Source organism: Oratosquilla oratoria, chromosome 42 (genome assembly GCF_046742065.1).
Source record: "Oratosquilla oratoria isolate Oo_2021 chromosome 42, ASM4674206v1, whole genome shotgun sequence".
NCBI classification, from domain to species: domain Eukaryota; kingdom Metazoa; phylum Arthropoda; class Malacostraca; order Stomatopoda; family Squillidae; genus Oratosquilla; species Oratosquilla oratoria.
In genome coordinates, this window is record NC_134818.1 from 38,754,037 (window position 1) to 38,761,536 (window position 7,500).

Consider the following 7,500-nt stretch of genomic DNA (forward strand, 5'->3'; position numbering starts at 1 on the left):
GGGTGGATATCAGGGGGTCTGGCATGCAGCAATGTGTTGTCTTTCAGTGTGTTAATGGAGTGGTGAGTGATATGATTATGAATATGTTTCCGGAGGCTGGTATTTGGTGGTTGTGGAGGAAGAGAAGAGAGTATCTGTGTGTGATACAGGTCTTTGGGTGTTGTTTTAATGTTTCTTGGAGTGTGTGGGTGTTCTGCTATGTAGTGTAGCGGGTGTGATGTGTTTGTGGTGGCTGCGGCAAGTGTTTGTGTGCCTTTCATGTCGAGGTGGTCCTTGACTTTGAGGACTTTTGTTTCATGGTGTAAATGGTCTGTAGGTGTTTTATTTGCGCAGCCTGTAATTGTTTTTAGGGCTTTGTTTTGTATGATTTGAAGGGTGTGGTGTGTCTCACTGAGATTAGGAGCCCATGCAGGACTCGCATAATTCATCACTGAGCGGATGCATTGTTTGTATATTGTTGTATTAGTTTCTTTGTTTTGTCCAAATGTTGCTCCAGTGATTGACTTAAGTACGTTACGTCTAGGTGTGCATTTTTTTTTATGTTTGTGATGTGTTGTTTGAAAAACATGGATGTATCGTATGTTACATCAAGAATTTTCGGAGTGTTTGTGTCTGGTATTAGAGTGTTATTGATGTAGAGATGAGGTATGTATTTGTGTTCTTTTGTCCAGTTGGTGAGAAGTGTTGCTGTAGATTTGGTTGGAACTATTTTGAGTCTGTTTGTGATGAACCATGTGTTGAGTGTATCAAGGTATGGCTGGATTATTTCTGCAGCTTTGTCTGTGTTACGATGTGTACATGTGATTATTATTTCGTCTGCATAGGAAGAGATTTGCATTTCTGAGGTGTCTGGTGTGGGTATGTCATGCATGTATAGATTAAAGACATTAGACATTAGTAAAGCTTTTGATGCTATCCCCCGCCACAATCTAACAAATGAAATATATAACACAGACATTCACAATAACACCAAAAATATGGATGGCCAATTATCTGGCAGGTAGGAATGCTTATGTGTCATATAATGGCCAATCATCGCACATCAAAAACATTAAGAATGGAGTACCACAGGGCTCTTTTCTATCCCCCATGCTCTGCCTTTTGTTGATAAGCTTGTTTAGTTCTACTCTTTCTATTTCGTCTCTCCTGCTTTTGATCTACATGGTCCTAAAGGTATTCACTAAATTAGAATTCATATCTTCGACTGTGTCCTCGTTAGTTATTAAAGATTCGAATCTATTTTTAATTTCTAACTGAAATTCCTTTCTATTATCCTTATCTTTTGCAGACTTATTTTCTTTTTTAAAATTAGTTTATTTCTCTCGGTTCTGAAATTGAATTTAGCTGTGCAACCTACAATTCTATAGTCACTACCTATGTTGACTTTATTTATCACCGTAACATCTCCTAATATGAAGTCTACTTTGTTCTTTACTGTTCCATTTGGACTTGTCCACGTCCATTTATGACCTACACGCTTTTGGAAGAAAGTATTCATTATCCTCATGTTGTAGCTTTCTGCAAAATTGACTAACATCTCGCCTCTGTCATTTCTTTTACCTACTCCAAACTTCCCAATGCACGACTCATCTCCCATCTTCTTCCCCACTTTAGCATTAGATTCGCCTATGACCAACGTGTACTTTTTTTTTTCTTGATCCATTACCTGACTTAAATCATCATAGAAGGATTCAATTTCATCGTCTGAACTCTGTGAGGTTGGTGCATAAACTTGAACTATTTTTAGAGTGTACCTTTTAAACGGCCTAATCACAATCCAAGCTACCCTGTCTGATAAACTACTGAACTTGATTACGTTACCAGCAACCTCTCAGTTGATCAAGGATCCTACTCCACTAGATCTTTCTTTGTCATTACCTCTACAGTAGAAGTGGTGGTGACCATCTTATAATTGTATCAGCTTGTCTTCCATTCTTCGGACTTCGCTCAGTCCTGCGATGTCCCACTTGATGTTGTGTAGTTCTTCCATTAAACTCTCCAGCCTGTGGTCTTCTGAGAGAGTTCTTACATTGTAGGTATAGATCTTCATTTTCTTCATACTGTTTAATGCCCAAGGCTTAGATCTGCTTGAACAGTGCTTACTCACATTCGGTGGCACACTACCCGTAAGCACATGAGGCAATGCGGTTGGACCTTTAGGAGACGATGATCCAACAGGAACGCCCGGTTTTGTTTTGTTTGTGTTGTTCATGTTTGCTATGGAAGTCTTTTGTCAGTAATTTCACCTCCCTAACAAATGGTTTCTGGTGAGATATTTCTCTGGTGTCACCTTAATATATTCGGTGAAACCCCATATATCTATAGGGTTGCCAATTGTCCACGCCGTCATTATGACGGTAACCCATATATCTATGGGAAATTTCGCTGTTTGCCATCAGGGACGTACCAGTTAGCAGTGGGTCCTACGACTGTTTGTGTGAGCTGCTGCTCTTCGTCTGATCTTTCTTACAAAACCTGTTCGATATGGGTGACCCTGCAGAGATTTCCTCTCTATCGACATAGCTCTTGTAATCATTAAGATTCTCAAGCCTATCCACCACGTAAAGGTGTCAACTCTCGGATAGGATACATATATATATATATATATATGTGTATATATACTGTGTATATATATATATATATATATATATATATATGTGTGTGTGTGTGTGTGTGTGTGTGTGTGTGTGTGTGTGTGTGTGTATTCACTTGGTCTTTGGATCACGTGTTGGACTCGTGATCGACAGCTATTTCCCTCCTGGAAGAGAGCTCAGAGCTCGTAGGTCCGATCTATGGGTAATGCTATGACCTTGCACACACACACCCCAACTCCCCGCCCACGAGAGTCAGAGTAACGACCCGAGGCACAGCGATACCGAAATAATTTCGGCCCTGGGCAGGATTCGAACTGGCTACTGGGAGCACTTCTACTCCCCAGTTCAGCGCTCTACCAACTGTGTGTGTGCGTGCGTGTGCGTGCGTGCGTGTGTGTGTGTGTGTGTGTGTGTGTGTGTGTGTGTGTGTGTGTGTGTGTGTTGGGAATTGAACAGATCAATTAAATCGCCCGACGGCAGCTGTAATAATTAACACATTAACCCTTTCAACGACAGCACACCGAACTGCAGAGTTTTTATTCTGGTCGACGCCAGACGGTCTTAATATTTATCTGAGGGAATGGGCGCGGACCCCCGCATGAACAGTGTCTAGATCGATCAAGACCCCCTTAGGACCCAGGCCAAACACAAATGTACACAACAAGATCATGTGATGGTAGCCATAACGAAGTATGCAAAGGACGCCACAGCATGTGTACATGTACATTTATATGTAGTGGAGAAAAGCTGTGGCAGTGTAATAAAGAATGAATAGATGAGATGTCTGTTCTTATGTCGCGATGTTGGGACCGAGTCAGCAGCTGTCCTCCTCCTGGGTCTCTCGGGAAGAGCAGAGACTTCAAGAGAGCGACAAGTAGCCGTCGGTGCCGCGGGCTCTTCCCCTGCAAGAAAATAATAAAAAGAAAAGAAAATTATAAGAAGATATATAAAAATGGAAAATTAAATAGAATAGACACGAAATAGGAAGAAGAAAAAATAATAGAAAAGATACAAACTGGAAATATAGAAAATAAAATGTGTCGAACAAAATAAAAAATAAAAATACAAAAAAACTGGACATAAAAGAAACTTTCAGAAATAAATAAATGAATGTTCAGAAAAAGAAAAATGTAAAAAACTATAATGAATTTGGTCCGACACAGTGGGTGGCTCGGGACTCCTCCACGAAGTGTCCTGACGTCGGGGTCCCTTCAACTGAGTACCCTACGAGGGTTTCCCTCACTCCTGGCGCATCGGCAGCTCAACAGGGACCTCAGGGACCGGCAGGAACATTGCACAGGTGCGAGGACCTTGGTGACCCCCCCTCCGAGGCTAGAGGACCCTACACCTCGCGACTGTCGCGGGAAGGGGGACTTCCGACGCCTGGAGAGTGGGTATTGTTCACCGGTCCAGTAGCGCCTAGTTCCCGCCAACTCCTGAGAATCCGACAGACTCCGTCGCGCCAGTTCGCCGTCGGGGTCCCTTCGACTGGGTACTCAAGAAGGTAACTCATCGCAATCACCGGTCACTTCGGAATGTCGACAGGGACCTAAGGGACCGAGTAGGGACCTTGCACAGGCGCGAGGACCTCGGGGCGTCCGTCCCCTGCGGTAGGAGGAACCTTCCCGTAATTGGGGACGTATTTCCAACACGTGATGGACGGGCTGTCTCCTTGGCGAAGTGCGTCTAGTTCCTGTCAGGTCCTCAGGATCCACTGGACTCCGTCGCATTAGGTGCGTTGCTAGGGTTCACTGAAGGAGGTCTTCCGATCGCACATACGCTCCACAAACAACCAAGATGCATAGAGTGTCTCCCCGTAATAATGAGGTTGTTCTTTGAGTTTCTGCAGCACCATGACGACCTCTCCGCTACTGAGTCAGTCGTCGAGACGGACCACATCTAAGAGCGACGAACCTCCACAGAACCAAAAGAAATTGGTTCTCAAAGTAGCCACGAATCCCTAAGTGGCCTCAGTAGACGAAGTAATGATTTGATCCTTGAAGGGTTCTCTCCCAGCTGAATAAAGTCGTGAGGCAGAGGCCAGAATATATACCCATGGCAAAGGTTAAGTGAAGTAGTCCTTTTTATCTCTCTGGTTACTGAAGGTCTCCCCACATCTACTCTCCTCCCACCGGCTGAACAAGATCATCACTCGGCAGCCTGATTAAAGCTAGAGCGAAGCTATCACTAAACCATTATGCGTCCTCTCCCATTGGCCAAAGAAGGTTGGAGCAACCCCATCGATGCTATTAAAAAATAAATCAAAGTTCATTGCTTTTAAAAAGAGAGAGAGAGAGATTACAGTACATAAACAGTACACTGAATATTATAATGGAAACACGGAGGTATTCATGTCAGTACATATTCATTTAACAATTATGTGAAGAAGAAAGAAATAAAGTCGCGCGCGCGCGCGTGTGTGTGTGTGTGTGTGTGTGATTCACAATGTTGCAATAAAAACACTGGAAACGTGTGTTCCAGAAATGCATTTTGAAGAGAACCAAAGCAGAGCATTTTCGTGTATTACATCGTCAATGCAGAAATACAACATGTATTTCCGCACTGACGATGCAAAAGCCCTCTGTTTCGGTTGTTTCTTTTCAAAGTAATTAACCTGACATTTATATACGGTATATATATATATATATATATATATATATATAAAAATATATATATATATATATATATATACATATATATATATACATATATATATATATATATGTATGTATGTATGTATTTATATGTGTATATAGTGACAAGTGATTATGCTGTGTTTTTGTACTTGTATACGTATAGCGCTATACAGTTACAGGTATAAGATAAAATGTGGTGTTCTAGTATTTAGAATCAAAGCAGTATTTTGTTACTGTACTCCAAAGGTAGGAGTAATAGTATAAGGAAAGTAGAGTAAGCTACGTGTATTTAGTTTATTTAGTGACCGTTTTTGTTTCTTTTTTATTTTTATTTTCTCTTTGCTGTTTGTATTGCCAAAGGAGGAGCGAAATGGCTTATGAAGGTTGTGTGAACCTGGAGGACTGTCTCAGGAAGTGCGAGAAGGAAATTCGTCTTCTCAAGTGTGTGCGTTGTGAGAAGAGTGAATCCTCTCCACAATTCAAAGAGCGTTCCACCTCTTCCACTTCTGCCACTGCTGTGAGCGAGTGGCGTTCCATGGGGTCCCGTTTGTTGAGCCCGCGTTCGGTAAGCGGGTGCCCTGTGGAGCAACCGCTGGCTCCAGCCAATCGTTTTGCTCTGCTGGAAGATGAGATGACTGAAATTCAGGAGTTCTTGATGGTGGGGACTCTATGGTGTGAGGCTATGACGACATCCTGCAGCGGAAGACTAAACGACGTTGCAAGCTTGTATGTCAACCGGCCGTGGGATCGCCGATTGTACCCAGATCATCAGGGAGCAAAGGCGGACGCACACGGTTACAATTGTTCATACGGGAAGTAACGATGGGGGTAGGGTGAGATCAGAGGAACTTGTTTTGAAATACAAGGTCCTCCTTCAGGAGATGAAGGAGCGTGGGAGCCGTCACGTGATCTGTGGAATCCTCCCGAGGATCTACGTCGGCTCGTGTTGGAAGAGTAGAGCCATAGGGATCAATGAGAGGATATCACAATTGTGCACGCAACTGGGATACCATTTTCTTGATCCTTGGTATCTCTTTTCCAGGTGTCATGACCTTTATGCTTCTGATGGGATCCACCTTACTCGCAGAGGCAAAGATGTTCTTACAAACCTCATTGTGGGAGTTTGTAATAAACTAGTTCCTTTTTTGGGGTAGAAACTCAAAGGAAGGGGAAATAGAGTGTATTGGGGAAAATAGAGTAGGGCATAGCAATAATGTAGAGCAATATGTCAGTGTAGGACAAAACATCATTTTAGGATGTAATGTAAAAATATTACATTAGGATGTAATGTCAAAGGACAAAATATCACGATGGGTTTTAATTATAGTGGAGGACAAAAGATCACGATGGGATATAAGGATAGTAGAGGACAAAATATCACGGTAGGACATAATGTCAGTGGAGGACAGAATATCATTTTAGGAAGTGATGTCGGACAGAATGTCAATGAACGACGGGTGGCCGGTGTGGGACGCGGTGACGGAGGGCGGCAAGAGATCGGATGATCGGGAGAGACCACATGTCCGTGATGAGGCAAATGTCCATGAGGTACTGAATGTCAATGAAGAACCAAATGTCAATATAGAGCAAGGTGTCAATAAAGAACAAAATTATAATGTAAGGCATGATGTTGAAACTCAAAACCTGTCAAAAAGAAATAATCACGAGTTTCTTAAAACCATGTACTTTAATGCTCGTAGTATTAGGAACAAATTCCAAGAAATCCAGGCGTATGTCAAAAGCGAAAATCTCGATATGATAGGAATAACCGAGACATGATTAAATGGTGGAGAGTTTGAAGCTGAATTTAATATTGCGGGATTTAAACACTTTCATCAGGATAGAAACCACAAGAAAGGTGGGGGTGTTCTGTTGTACGTTAAAAGCAATGTCTATGCCTGTGTTTTAGAGAAAGTGAAACAGGATGCATATAATAGTTTCTGGGTAGAATTAACACAAACAAATGGACAAAAATGAATGTAGGTGTCATATATAGGCCGAAAACATTATCATTAGCAGACGACAAATTGTTGTTTCAAGAATGTCTAGTTTCTGCAACTGGGACTTACTGATAATGTATGATTTCAATTTTACCGACATTAATTGGATGACCCTTGAACATGGCCATATAGGTGGTTGCTTGATAGATTTTCTTGGTGAAAATTACTTAGTTCAGCATGTAAAAGAGCCTTCAAGATATGGAGATTTACTCAACCTATTAATCCCTAGCCGCGAAAGCATGATAACCGATGTAGAAGTTGGTGAAACTA